A 14904-nucleotide genomic window follows, 5' to 3' on the forward strand; every position below is an offset into this window, starting at 1 on the left:
GAGCAAGCGTCTTTTAATTTCATGGCTGCAGTCACCGTCTGCAGTGATTTTGGAGCCCATGAAAATAAAGTCTGCCACTGCTTCCACTTTCCCCTCTTTTTTTGCCACGAAGTTTTTTGAATGTTGAGTTTTAAGCCAGCTTTTTCACTCTCCTCTTTCACTTTCATCAAGAGGCTCTTTAGTTCTTCTTCACTTTCTGCCATAAGGGTGGTATCATCTGCATATCTGAGGTTGTTGATATTTCTCCCGGCAATCTTGGTTCCAGCTTGTGCTTTATCCAGCCCAGCATTTCACATGATGTCCTCTGCATGGAAGTTAAATAAGCAGGGTGACAGTATACAGCTAGCTTGTATGTAGGTATATGTATACCTACATACAATATGAATATACAAAATAATGGCAAATAAAACTATTAATAAGATATATTTTCTTAGCCATTTCTTGATGAAAATGGGGAATAGAACAAATGAAGAAGCATAGCTCCTCTGTCATCCTCTGCAATTATGGTCTTAATTGGCATAATTCAGAGAAGAAACCTGATGTCATGGCTTATAAATATATTAATACCCTTTTCTTGTGTTGCTCTCAGTTGTGGCTTTTTCTCCGGGGCTCTGTGGTCCTTGTCCATCACTGTGGGAAAGAATGGCCCAGGCTTTGAAAAGGTTTTCTTTACTCCTTTCTCCAAGCCATCTACTTATTGAAAAAGAAATGTTAGGAGTTTCTTGTCTCTTCTATTGTCTATTTGAAACTGAGATAAGAGGAACATTTTAAAATGTAGTATCTTTTTATGTTCTAGATATCCTGTTACTACTTTTCTGTGTTTTATTTTATAATTAAATCACCATAAGGGATGGATATTGTTACATTAATTTACCACAAATCAATTTTTGAAAGGGAGGGGTAGAGCTATCTATATTTGAATATCTCCGGTGTGTAATAAAAAAGTAATGGAGCAGAAAAGTCAGGTAACTTATCTGTTTAAACACAATTGGTAATTAGCTGGGTCAGAAGTGGAACTTGTCAGACAGTTGAGCTCCTTCAGTTCTAAGCACAGCAGCCCACACAGTGTCATCTGTCTATCTAACTATACACATAGACATGCACATATCTCTATATATGCATATTTTAGCTGAAAGTGACTTCTACCATGTATATTGTTTTCAACTGCTTGGTTCATATGCACTGGGAGTCTCTTTTCATCTCATTACACATTCTTTTATAATAACATTGTAATAGATTCAGTCTTGCATGAAATAAATAAACAAGAAATTATGCTCAATTGTTAGGGACAGTAAACTTTCTTTGTAAAGGGTCAGATATTAAGTGTTTTAGGCCCATGGTTTATTTGGCAACTATTTTGTCGCAGCAACTAATCAACTTTGATATTGTACTGGGAAAGCAGGTATAGACCAAAATTTATGATCCAGATTTATTTACTGTAACTACTCTTTAAAAAAAAATTGTATATGAACATTAAGAAGCTTCTACATACATATAAGGGTCAACTAATATTTGGAAAGACAGTCAAGAATACGACACAATAGAGAAAGGACAGTTTTTTCAGTAAATGGTGATGGGGAAATTGGATATTCACATGCCAAACAATGAAATTGTACTTCTCCCTTTCACTACTTACTGAAATTTACTCAAAATGGATTAAAAACTTAAAAGTGAGACTTGAAACCATAAAACTCCTAGGAAAAATAAAACAGAGAGAAAGCTCTTTGACATTGGCCTTCCCAGGGGTTTTATGGGTGTGACATCCAGAGCACAAGCAGCAAGGGCAAAGCAAACAGGTAAGACTACATCCGACTAAGCAGAAAGTGAGCCCCAAGGTGAAAAGACAACCTGATAAGGAATTAATATCCAAAATATATAAGGAACTTTTACAGATCAATAGCATGAATACCAAATAATTGAACCATACGTGGGCAAAGGACCTGAATAGACATTCTTCCAAAGAAGATATTCAAACGGCCAATAGGTACATGACAAAGTGCTCAACATCACTGATCGTCAGGGAAATGCAAAAGAAAACCATGAGATATCATCTCATGCCCATTGGAATGGCCATTATTGAAAAGCCAAGAGATAACACGAGTTGGTAAGGAAGTGGAGAAAAGGAAAGCCTTGTGCCAGGTTGGTGAGAATGCCAACTGGTGCAGTCACTATGAAAAACAGTTATAGAGGTTCCTCAAGAAATTAAAAATTGGACTTACATGTGATCCAGCAATTCCACTTCTGAGCATATAACTGAACGAAATGCAATCACTATCTTGACGAGATATCTGCACCCCATGTTCACTGCAGCATTATTTACAATAGCCAAGACATGGAAGCTATCTGTGTATCCATTGATGCAAGAATGGATAAAGAAATGTGATACACACACAACAGAATATTATTCAGCCATAAGAGAAGGAAATTCTACCATCTGCAGCAACATGGATGAAACTTGAGGACATTATGCTTGGTGAAATAGGTTAGAAATAAAAAGACACTTATGATCTCACTTATGTGGAATCCAAAAAAAAACGTACTTGGGGCTTCTCTGGTGGCTCAATGGTAAAGAATCTGCCTGCCAACGCAGGAGACACGGGTTCAGTCCCTGATCTGGGAAGATCCCACATGCCACAGAGCAACTAAGCCCGTGCGCCACAGCTGTTGAGCCTGTGCTCGAGAGTCCAGGAGCTGCACAGCCAAGCCCACGTGCCCTGGAGCCTGTGCTCTGCAACACAAGAAGCCCCTGCAGTGAGGAGTCTGTGCAAGCAGCTAGAGAGTAGCCCCCGCTCACCGTAGTTAGAGAAAGCCCGAGTGCAGCGACCAGGACCCAAACACAGCCAGCAATTAAAATAAATAAAGATTTAAACCCCTGATTCATAGACACAGAGAGTGGGTTGGTAGTTGTCAGGGGCAAGAGTTGGAGGGTGAAAAATGAGAAAGGTGGTCAAAGGATACAAATTTCCAGGTATAAGATGAATCATTTTCTGGGGATGTAAGGTAAGGTAATGTATAACATGTGAATATATTTAACAATACTGTTTGTAGATTTGAAAGTTACCTAAGAGAGTAGATTTTAAAAGTTCTCACCACAGACACACAAACACACACACACGATTGAAACTATGTGAGGTGATTGCTCTATTAACTGACTTTATTGTGGTAATCAGTTTGCAATATACACATATATCAGATCATTTCATCGTACACCTTACACAATGTTATACAGCAATTGTATCTCAATAAAATGGGGAAAAAGCTTGTGGAAATACCTTTGATTAACTCAAGGGTGTAGGACAAAATGGAGTAAGGGAATTTACGGCTTTATATGCTTTTGCATTGTTTCACCAGTTACATTGAGGACTTTCTTTTTTTTTTTTAAGAAATTAATTTCAGTGATTCCACTTCAGTGCTCCAGAGCATATTACCCTCTGGCTACTTTTTATTTTTAACAACCACAAGATACACATCTTGAGTGAGCTGTATCTACTCCCTCCTACTGCAGACCATAAAAAGACAGGGGTTGTTAAGCAGTATAACACAATTTTTACTTTCCCAAGACAGGACTGACATTAATAGAACAACAACCAAGCCAAAATATTAATATTCTAAACCCAAATTCATCCTTTTATGAAACATGGCCCTACATTTAACTTAGTTAACTTATTCATTTTGAGACTATATCAATACGTTATAAATTATTTATGTTAAATGATACTGAATGAGGTTATGGTGGAAGTTTAAATATTTAAATAGCTGTGAATCAGGGCTGGAGAAAGGTAGCTGCTATCGTTTTGTGTTTGGCATGTGATTCCATCAGCTTTTCTTAACTGTTATTTTACACCCCCACTCCAATCCAAGAAGCCTTTTCAGTTGTTTTTCCCCCTTAATTGCACCCCACCACCATGAAATTTTAATACCGCAGATATGCAGTACATCTATGCATATGATGTATGTATATCTATGTCTTATACATAAAAAGAATAAGATTATTTCACTCTCCCAGAATGAATTTCACCCACTTACGGGTAGTAGTGTTCCCACTGAAAATGCATGGATCACACTTACCTAATTTTTTTCCCCCAAAGATTGGGTTAACGCTCCACGATGTGGCACTTCAGAGATGTGATGACTGTATAGTAGGGAAGAGCCCCAAGCGGCTTACCGAGGAGCCTGTCTTGGTCTAACCTTGAGCAGAAATAGAGAGCTCTTCTATCAGACACATACCCTTACAAGTTCCTCGGCTTTCATAACAACATGTCACTTTTATGTATTGGCTAAAACCCATGGATCCTCATGTAACCAGCAATATAACGGCTGCTGTCCAAGTACTCCTGAGGAGATACAGTCTGATAGCCGTTTGACTCAGGACTTATCAAAATCTACGTACTGAGGATACAGTCTTATCAATTCCTTCCTCTAAAAACAATTCCTCAACTAGATTAAAGTTGCAAAGAATTCCATTTTGTGAACCCCTCATTTGCCCATAGAACTGCTTATTTACTTTTACTGAATTATAATTTCCTATTAATACCATCTTTCTACACTGATGGCTGTTTTAAGAAACCACCCCAAACCAATTCATTGTGGTATTTTACTATCAAAATGTTCCAGAAACCATAGCTTATTACACAGCCAAGATCCTTAGCTGTGCAAGGGAGCAGAGATCTTAGCTATATGAATGGGCAGGTGTCTCTTAAGCAACAGGTTTGTTTTTATGGACGTAATGGATGATATTGACTTTATGGTCTCTAACAAATGTTAGAGAAGGTATTTTTCTGTGCTAGCCTAACTTCTGACTTCATCCATTCACATTCTCTTTTTCACTGTAATCTGATTTCAGTTTTCATTCGTTGTTAATTTATCTTTTAAGATAATTTTACGGCTGGACAAAGTGCATGCAGAAATGTGTACAAATTGTACGTTTGATCACAGAACAGATGCATCTTGTAACCAGCACACAAATGAAGAGCTGGAACATCCCTAGAATTTCTCTCCAGTCTCTTCTTAGCCACTGCCCTCAACCCTGACAAGATAATCACTATCTTGACAGCTAACTCTATAGATTAATTTTGCCTGCCTTTGAATATATACATATTCAACATATATATTGTTTTGTGGCTGGATTTTCTTTTGCAGCATTATGCCTGTGTGATTCACTAATATTGCAGGTTAAAAACACTCTGTCCCCATTGGTGTGTAATATTCCATTTTATGAACACACGTAACTTTAGGTTTTTTGTTGTTGTTGTTCAGTCACTCAGTCGAGTCTGACTCTTTGCAACCCCATGGACTGCAGCACGCCAGCCTTCCCTGACCTTCACTGTCTCCTGGAGTCTGCTCTAACTCATGTCTGTTGAGTTGATGATGTTTAATTTTTTATGTTATTATGAATGAACATTTAGGTTGTTTTCAGTTTGCAATTATTGATACTACAAATAGCTCTTGTAAAAGACTTCTGGTGAACATGTTACAGAGTTCTGGGTGCTTAGTCGCTCAGTCATGTCCAACTCTTTGCAACCCCATAGACTGTAGCCCATCAGGCTCCTCTGTCCATGGGGATTCTCCAGGCAAGAATACTGGAGTGGGTTGCCATGCCCTCCTCCAGGGAAATTCACCCAACTCAGGGATTGAACCAAGGTCTCCTGGATTGTAGGCAGATTCTTTACTGTCTGAGCCACAAGGGAAGCCCCAAGTTCTACAAATCATATATTTAAAATGGGCCATATCTCTGCGCAAGTTTAGTTTTCCAAAATAGTCAAACCAATTTACACTTCCACTAGCAATAAACAAGCATTTCATTTGCCCTATGCCCTCACCAACACCTGGTATTTGGTTTTATTCATACTCATAGATGCATAGTTGTATCTCATTATGGTTTAATTTGCATTTCTCTGCTGGCTAATGGTGTTGAGCAACTTTTCATGTTTACTGGATATTTGGATTTTTCTCTTTTTATAAAGTACCTATTCAACTTTATGGCCCTTTTTTTATTTATTGATTTCAATTTTATTTTTATTACTGAATTTTTATGCACTTATATAAAAAACTATCATCTTTATAAAGCAAGTTGGGATATAAACAGACACAAATAAGTGAAAAATATAAAACAGGTGCCAAATCCAAGCTAACCACAAGCAAAGCATTAGGGACACAGGACTTAACTATTTAATACTAACAAACACTAAGAGGAGGCTGGGAGGGTTCAGTCCTCTTTGTAACAGCAGCATTTTTATGCAGAAATGACATAAGTGTCATGTTATTGTCAATCCTCAGTGATCCTTTGTGCTCATTAAGCTTTAACTAGTCTAGGCTCAGCAGTAAAGAATCCTTTTGCAATGCAGGAGACCCAGGTTCGATCCCTGGGTTGGGAAGATCCCCTGGAGAAGGAAATGTCAACCCACTCCATATTCTTGCCTGGGAAATCCCATAGACAGAGGAGCCTGGTGGGCTACAGTCCTCAGCGTTGCAGAGTCGGACATAACTGAGGGACTAAACTACCATCATTCACTGACGAGCTTCATGCAGCTTATTCTGAGTAAGTTAAGAACTCCTGGAATTGGGCAGTCACAGATGACAGTTTCAGTTAGTAACAACATTCTTATGTCCAATATACTATAGAATTTCATAGTGTAAATTGCTACTCATTTAAAAATATTTATATGTCAAAGGATAAATCAGCAGTATTTACCTTTTTTTGGTTAAAATGTTAACTTTAAAAAATATAGTCTAAATTTTTGACTACATATTAGTCACCGTGTACAAAAATTGTCCTAAGTTATGGCTTTAGGAAAATGAATCATGCTAGAACTAGGATCGCTGTAGTCATAAAAGAACATTATAGTTTTAATTTAATGGATAAATCAGCTAAGCTAAGGTATAGAATAGAATGCTTCATGTTTTCAGGAAAGAAAATGTTTTTTAATGGTCAAGAACAATACTGAGGACTCAAGAAAACAAGCATGGTTGTTACATAGGTCCTAGAACCAAACATATTATACTTAATTTAATACTACCTACCAGATTTTTTTAAAAATCACAATATTTTGAAGAAAGAAATTTTATAAGAGCTATTGAACAAAAATATCTGTTAAAACTCAAACCTTTCCCTCTTGTCAGTACCATGATAATCAGGGGAGATATTCAGTCAAATGATGTGGTTTTTAAAATTATAGGCAGATATTAATTGAATGAAGAAATATGCATTAAACAGGGACACCTGAAAAAAAAAAGTGGAGACAAAGTGTTTTATTTTGAGGATCAGTAAATAAATAGATGAGATAATTATTCTAGCTAGTGAAATCCAAAATATGAATTTTAATTTTCAAAGTTAAAGCACATAAATGCTTGAGAGAATTTGACATTCTACTTAGTATTTTTAATTTATCAGCGAGGTAAATCTTGTCTCTTTAAATATAAAAATTTTTCTCAGTGTTTGTATTTGTTAAATTTGAATATATAATCCCTTGCTTTCTTCAACTGGTTTATTGACTATAATTTAATTGTTTTTGTGAAAACAGAAACTCAGCAGTAGAAATGAAATTATTTATAGTCTCTGGTAACAGTGTAAAATAAAGCATTATTATAACAAGCACAGGTATAAGCTGCAAGCCTTTTTGGAGTTACTGTGGAGAAGCAGATTTGGTAGTTACCTGTCTTAGCTAAAACCCATCAATTGTACCAGTAAGAGTCCTGTGAGGTCATTAAGGGACTTCAAATGCTTTATGATTCCACAGGGGCATATTGGAAGCAAGAAGTCAATGTCAAATCAAAACTAACTTGCATACAATAATATTTGCAACTCCATAAATCACGGGGTCATTGAGTTATGGGGTCAGGGACTGTATTCAACTTTGAGATATTTTACAAATTTCCAGTGTTATCAAAAGCCTTTATCTGTGTTCTTTTTCTATCTGTAAATATATTTATCCCCAAATAACTGAAGAATGACCATGTGTGGTTTTACATATTAAAATTTCCCTCTAACTTATTGGGTGGTTATTAACAATTGAATGAATTATTTAAGCAAACATTTCATTTTAATTCCTAACTGTAAAACAGAAGTATAAATGATAATAATTTTGTCTTTACAGTGAAAGCCTCAAGGAGGAAGAAGAGATTAGAAAACTTGTAACCACTTGCTATGAGTTGGAGAAAGCAGACTGCAAAGGGTGATGACCAATGTTAAAAGATCTTAGATAGTTAAGTGCAAGTTGGGCCGTGCATTTTCTGATTGTTACAGATCCAGTTTAGTCACTAATGAGATGAGGCAAGGCTGAGGGTGCCCAGGAATAGCCAAGGCATTTCTGTGATTTATTTATCTTGCGTTAAGTAGTAGGAGGGTTGCCAATATGTTTACCTTTAATTGTAGCATAAGTTTATGAGAACTAAAATGAGAGAATCAATGCTTCTCTTTCTAATTTTCATTGAAAAAAAAATACACACATTTATATCATGCTGCCTCGAGGAGTTTCCTTAATTTACTGTGGTTGCTTTTATCTCAGATCACATTCACTTTGAGAGTCTGATATACAGCTCTTTGAATCATTTTTACAAATATATTTTTTGAACTTTTAACTTTTCAGTTATGAAAAATAAGATCTGATGAAATATATTAAAATCAGAATGGACGAGCGACTCTTCTCCATCCCACCACTCCCACTTTTTGAGAAAATTTCCTCACTAAGGCTATCAAAGTAGTGAACAGATTCATTTATTTATTGACTCATTCAACAAACATTCATTCTTTGAACATGTATACTATTGTCAGACATATGAAATTTTTGTAAGCAGAACAAATTATCTTAAATCCCTCTGTTTCTGACATGTAAAAATCAAAGAAGAAACACCACAAATGTCTTTTGGCCAACTATGGAGTGAAAGCCAAGCCTTTTGATTTAGAATGCTTGTTCACCTTACTTTATCCTGAACCTGGGAAGACTTTCCATTCTATGATATTACACATAGAAGCTTCCAAAATGATTTCCCTACTAGGAGATGCCAAAGGTTCTATATAGCACACTACTACAGATAATTCTTTTATTATAAACCTCTTGGGCTTAAAGTACAAGAAACAGAAATACTCTAAATCTGGATCAACTGGAGAGACTTTCAGGTAATTCAGTAAATAAATGATTTAGAGTCATCTATCCAAGTATATTGGCTTCCCTGATGCCTCAGATGGTAAAGAATCCACCTGCAGTGCAGAAGACCTGGGTTCCATCCCTGGGTTGGGAAGATTTCCTGGAAAAGAAAATGGCAATCCACTCCAGTATTCTTGCCTGGAGTATCCCAAGGACAGAGGAGCCTGTAGGGCTATAGTCCATGGGGTCACAAAGAGGTGGACATGACTGAATAACTAACACTTTCACACTTTCATCAAGTATATCATATAAGAAGCTATCTTAAAAACTGTCTACTTAATTGCATTAGTTGCAGTTGAAATCATCTGATTAAGTATAAAGATGTTTATTGACATTCTTGAAGACCCATCCACCTTCGACACAGGTCATTGTAGAGAATCAAGTGGAGATGTGATAGGAATCACCTTTTTTGCATCTTTCCTAGTAATGACACAAATATCTGTAATTCTTTTAGAGAAAAACTATCCAATTGGAAGTATTCTCTATGGTTACATTGCATAATTTCAGTATCTTCAAGTTAGCTTTCTATCACATTTAACCTATTGGTTAGAGAAAAATGAGATGGATGAGATGGATTTGAATTCCTATTGAGCCCACTGTGAAGCTGAATTTGATTAAGGCATCAGCCCTGATGATAGGAATATCTTTGAATTGCAGTGACTTTCTTATTACCCAGACATTAGTGGTATCTCAGGGTTGACTTTCTGCTGTTCGGGAAAAGATCATGTTTCCCCAATATCACCTTGGGAAATTGTAATAGCAGCATGATCTTTTGGGAAAACGTACAAAGAAGACATTCTGCATGGTATTTGCAGAGTTGTTCAGTGTCTTTCCTAAAGATCAAGGGTGGGTCTTTGAATTAAGGTAGGGCTTACTCTAGGTTTGAATTTCATCAAACTGAAAACAATTGCAAGCATTCTGAGCTAATCAAATTAGTACATTTTATCCTGAACATCCATATGAACCAGCCATCCTGTTCTAAAACTGTGTTCCTTCCTCCCTGGTATAAGCACGTTTCGAATCCATTCCCATATGTATTTTTCACTTCTTTGCTTGTGTAAACTAGCAAGTTTTATATTTCTTCTAGTTGTAAGATTCCTTTTTCCAGGTTTGATATTTTGTGGTCCCCGCTCCAGAGCATGCTGGCATAGAGCTAGAGTTATAAGTCTAAAAGCACTCGATCATGTAATTCAACAGCACCATTGGAACCACTCCACGCTACTGCATATAGACCCCACATTCACATTCTGCCACCACTATCATGAGTATCTGAGCCCTTCGGTTTTTATAGGGGGCTCTCAGCAAAACATGAATTAGGACTCCACAAACAAAAAATGGGGTTTGAATGCCTTATAAGATGACTAATATTTACCACATTTTACAGACAGTGGCTTCCCAGGTAGCTCAAACGGTAAAGAATCTGCTTGCAATGCGGGAGACCTGTGTTCGACCCCTGGATCAGGAAGAGCTGCTGGAGAAGGGAATGGCAACCCACTCCAGTATTCTTGCCTGGAGAATCCCATGGACAGAGGAACCTGGTGGGCTACAGTCTATGGGTCACAGAGAGTTGGACATGACTAAACAACTAACACTTTACTTTCACAGGCAGTGTAATGCAAGAAAAGGAGGAGTCCCTATTAGCTGTTGTGTCCTCATTCTGATCATGTGTTCTTTTACCAGTTCTTTAAAAACATTGTCTCTCCTAAGACTTGCACTGAATATATGACTATAAAAATAAATTAGTTACAATTTCTTTAAAATAAGTGGAGTAGTTCTAACAAACATGTATTTTGTATGATGCACACAGAAATTTTCTTCCATTCTCTCAATCTTCAGTAGTAATAAAATATGTATAGAAATTGCACAGAATGGGGACCTATTTAGTGGTTATGGTAGCGATGCATATTTCAGAAGGTATTATATGGGCTAAGGTACTTACAACTTTCATACTATTTTGGAAACAGAAAATTTAAATATATCTTACAAATATGATAGAATTATTATAGGTATATAAACTGTTGCTATATTGATTACAAAAATGGATTAAATGATATTTCATGTAATTGTAATTTAAGATCATTTAATGAAACAGCCTATTTCTTAAAAATATAGTTTTAAAAAGTAACCATTTATGGATAGGAGGGAAGTTAGAGGAAGGGGATATATTCATATATAGTCTTATAGCTAAATGACATTGTTGTACAGCAAAAACCAGTGCAACATTGTAAAACAGTTACCCTCCAATTAAAAATAAATTTTAAAAAAGTAATTATCTAACATGGGATTCTTGGATATCACCAAATCTTCATTTGCTAATTGTTATTTTCACAAATTATCTTCTAATATCATATATGATCAGACATAAGGCACATGATTTCCCAGATTATGCCTTAAAAAGATGTTTATCTTATATTGGTGTCACTCTAGATCTTTTATAATGGAATATTAATGAAAGAACTTTAATTCAACCAAAAAAGTATTTGGAGAAAAAGACATATTTACCTGAAATTACATCAATCAATGTCAGTTTGGATGCTTGAACAGATTACCTGATAATTTGCTAAAAGTCCAGCAGAGGAATTTAAGACAGATTAAATTATTCCTTCGTGTACGGCATCTCAGTTGAAGTGTTTGCAGTTAAAAAGTAGCAAAAATTGTGAACAAGAACACTATTTTTTGATATTTTGGAAAAATGACAGAATCACCTTATGGTTGTTTACATTTACCTGGTAGGCTCATATGACATTTTATTTTGTAGCTCACTGTAAAGCTAAATTTAAGCATATATACCTATATACTTTACACATGCTTTTACATGACTGTACCAATGTTCATATGTGCAATTGTATATGTTGATATATGACTATATTTATGTGTATGTATATGTGTTGTCACTGTATTCTTTCCTGTCTCCTTAGTTTTTATCAATACGAATCTATTTCTCCTCAATCAATTAGATAAATTGATAAGAGTTTTATAATTGTAATTTTGCCCATAATTATAGCATTTTTTGTTTTTTGTCTATATGCAAACATTATTCATGAAACCGTTTGGTCGTTTCCCACAGAATGTTTCTTTAACATAGAGAGAATTAGGCTAAGTTACATAATTTCCATATAAATTCCAGTGTATCTCCATTTCACATTTTAAGAAACTGAGTCAAAATGAAATTAGAAGTGGGAAAATTAAGACATCACCATAGAATAGATGCTATACATATAATTATGTGAACAGGTCCACTTTAATGCCTAAAATAGGTCTTGATGTGTTACACATTTAAAATAATTGCCAGTAAAAATTCATTCAGGTATATATATTCCTTGACATCCTGTCTTTAAAAGTAGTTAGGAAAACTAGCATGACCTGGGAGTCCAGTCTTGTGAGTTTTAATCATACTGTGGGGCCTCCTCACACTAGGGAGGGGTTGATTTTTATTTGTGATTAGAGAGACCTCATATGGACTGCAGGTCAGCAGAGGGTGGAGGCAAACCTGAGCGTGACTACCTGGCAGAGCCTTCACTTCAGTCCCAGAAGAGGTGTGAGTTAGGAAACCTCTGATCTCATCAGTGTGGGCCTTTTATAAGAGGATTTTGAATATGAAAGGCAAGCTAAGTCAGTGGCTCTTGTCGCCTAGGACAAGAGAGAAGAAACCAAATATATTTTTTGTTTAAAACTTTGAAATGCTCCTTTCCTCAGTGTACTACGTTTTTCTTTCAAGTTCTCCACTTCATCTCTAGTGCCTGATAACCCTAAGGATCAGGCACATGTTACTTAATAAATGTTTGCCGAGTCAGTAAATGACTGTGAAAACCTCTCAAATCTATTGTCAATCTGCACCCCAAATTCACTTTCTCCACTGCTCTTAGGCTATTATGCAAAAATATATGAAAGTAATAATGAATTATAATGCTTTCTCTATTGAACAAGTGTCTTTTGCTTTCCTCTCTATATTTTAAAACTACTTTAATATTATTTTTACTAAGGTAAAAACATCTCATAGTTTTTTTAAAAAAGTGTTCAAATTCTTAAAAAAATATCACGGATTTCCTCTTAAGTCCTAGTCTCAATTCCTACAGCAAAACTCTTGACTTTGACTCTTTTAGTGTATTTTTATTATATTTACTTGCGTATTTCTAAAAGGTTTGCTTATCCTGCCTTTCTTAGTTAGCAACTTAACACACTGTTTATTGACTCTATGTGTAATACTTGAGTATTTAGTTCTCTTGCACGTATGTATACCATCTTTCCCTATACTCACGCTTCACATGCAGTTATATCATGGTTTATGTTTACTCTCTTGCTAGAGTTTCCATTATTCTGATTATATTCACATCTGAATGAAATGCTATATTATTATTACTTTTCTTTACTCATAACCTTTTGTTTCTCCTGGAGTTATTAATATCCTTTTTCAACTTGTTTAGTGTATTTTGTACCTACTATTAAGTATTTATGCATGCGTGCTAAGTTGCTTTAGTCAGATTCAACTCTTTGCGACCCTGTGGAATGTAGCCCGCGAGGCTCCTCTGTCCATAGGATTCTCCAGGCAAGAATACTGGAGTAGGATGCCATGCCCTCCTCCAGGGGATCTTCCTGAATCAGGGATCAAACCTGTGTCTCCTGCATTGGTAGGCAGGTTCTTTACCACTGGCACCATCTGGGAAGCCCATAAATGATTCATAAATGTTCCCAAATGGTCTTTGAAACTGTAATAGTCAGAACAGTCTAACCTCATTAACAAACAACTCCAAAAACTCTCAGTGGCTTATCTCAGTGTAAGTTTATTTCTTGCTCATGCCACGGCCTAGTGGGTGACGGCTAGGGTTTCTATGCCACACAATCATTCAGAGCCTCAAATTTCTTTCATCTCGGGGCTTTAATGTCTTCTAGGGCTTCAGAGCTCTTCACTGAGTCTTTATGTCTGGATACCAAAAAGGAAAGAGAGAAAGCATGGAGGATCTCATAGGTCATTTTATGGGAATGACCTGGAAGTGGTGTAGGTCACTGCTGTCCACATGCCATTGGCTGGAACTCAGCTACATGCCTTCCTACCGGCAAAGGGCTAAGAATTGAAATCCAGTGGGATGCTCAGAAAAGAGAACCTGGAAATGATGAACACTTCAGTCTCTACTACATGGACATTATCAAAAATGTTTCAAGTGTACCTGTCTATTAAATAATTATTTCCAGAAAACTTTGCCTCTGCAGTCCACCCTTCTGCTTCTACCTAGGCCTGTTGTTATGGAGAATTCACTTCACTGTCTCCTGTGTTGGACCTTCATTTCTTGGGTTCCATCTCCTCTTTCTTGATTTATAAGCCTATTTGGGGGATCCTTCCTTAAACACAGTAAAGAAATTATGCTTTCGGTTCCTTACATGTCTAAACATATTTTAATCACACTTGGCTAACATTTTGTATAGGTACACAATTTCAAAATAATTTCATTTATAAATTGTGAAGGCACTTAAAGAGTCTTCTGGATCCATTATTGCTCTTGAGAAATCCAATACAATTTTTATTATTTCCCTTTGTATGTTATCTGCTTTATGTTTCTGGAAGATGTTTCTGTTCTTTTTATTCCTGGGCTGCTAATATTTCAGAATGACATATCTTGGAGTGCTTAATTACTTAATAAAAAATTATACTCTTGGACTTTCTATTTTATAATCCACCCATCTTTCAAATTTGTAAAATTTTGAGTGTATTTTGAATTTTGAAAAATTTTTTTTTACCATGTTGAAGTCCACTTGTTTTTAATTC

General features: G+C 36.0%; 1 protein-coding gene across 18 annotated transcripts in view; it reads left to right on the forward strand.

Moving 5' to 3' along the window:
- The window catches only part of RAB27B (RAB27B, member RAS oncogene family), a 217506-nt gene that overhangs the window by 136583 nt on the left and 66019 nt on the right, over nt 1-14904 (forward strand). For 2 of the 18 annotated variants that reach the window (XR_014074722.1, XR_014074724.1), the window contains 3 exons: nt 6345-6538; nt 8094-8201; nt 14034-14337. The exons of 14 other annotated variants lie outside the window; for them this stretch is intronic. The gene's annotated coding sequence lies outside the window, so the exon portion shown is untranslated. Of the gene's footprint in view, nt 1-6344; nt 6539-8093; nt 8202-14033; nt 14338-14904 lie in introns of those variants that run through there. 2 more of the 18 variants (XR_014074723.1, XM_081562228.1) reach the window with 2 other exon arrangements.

The sequence above is a fragment of the Giraffa tippelskirchi genome, chromosome 14 (genome assembly GCF_054371585.1).
Source record: "Giraffa tippelskirchi isolate mGirTip1 chromosome 14, T2T-mGirTip1v1.2.pri, whole genome shotgun sequence".
NCBI lineage: Eukaryota > Metazoa > Chordata > Mammalia > Artiodactyla > Giraffidae > Giraffa > Giraffa tippelskirchi.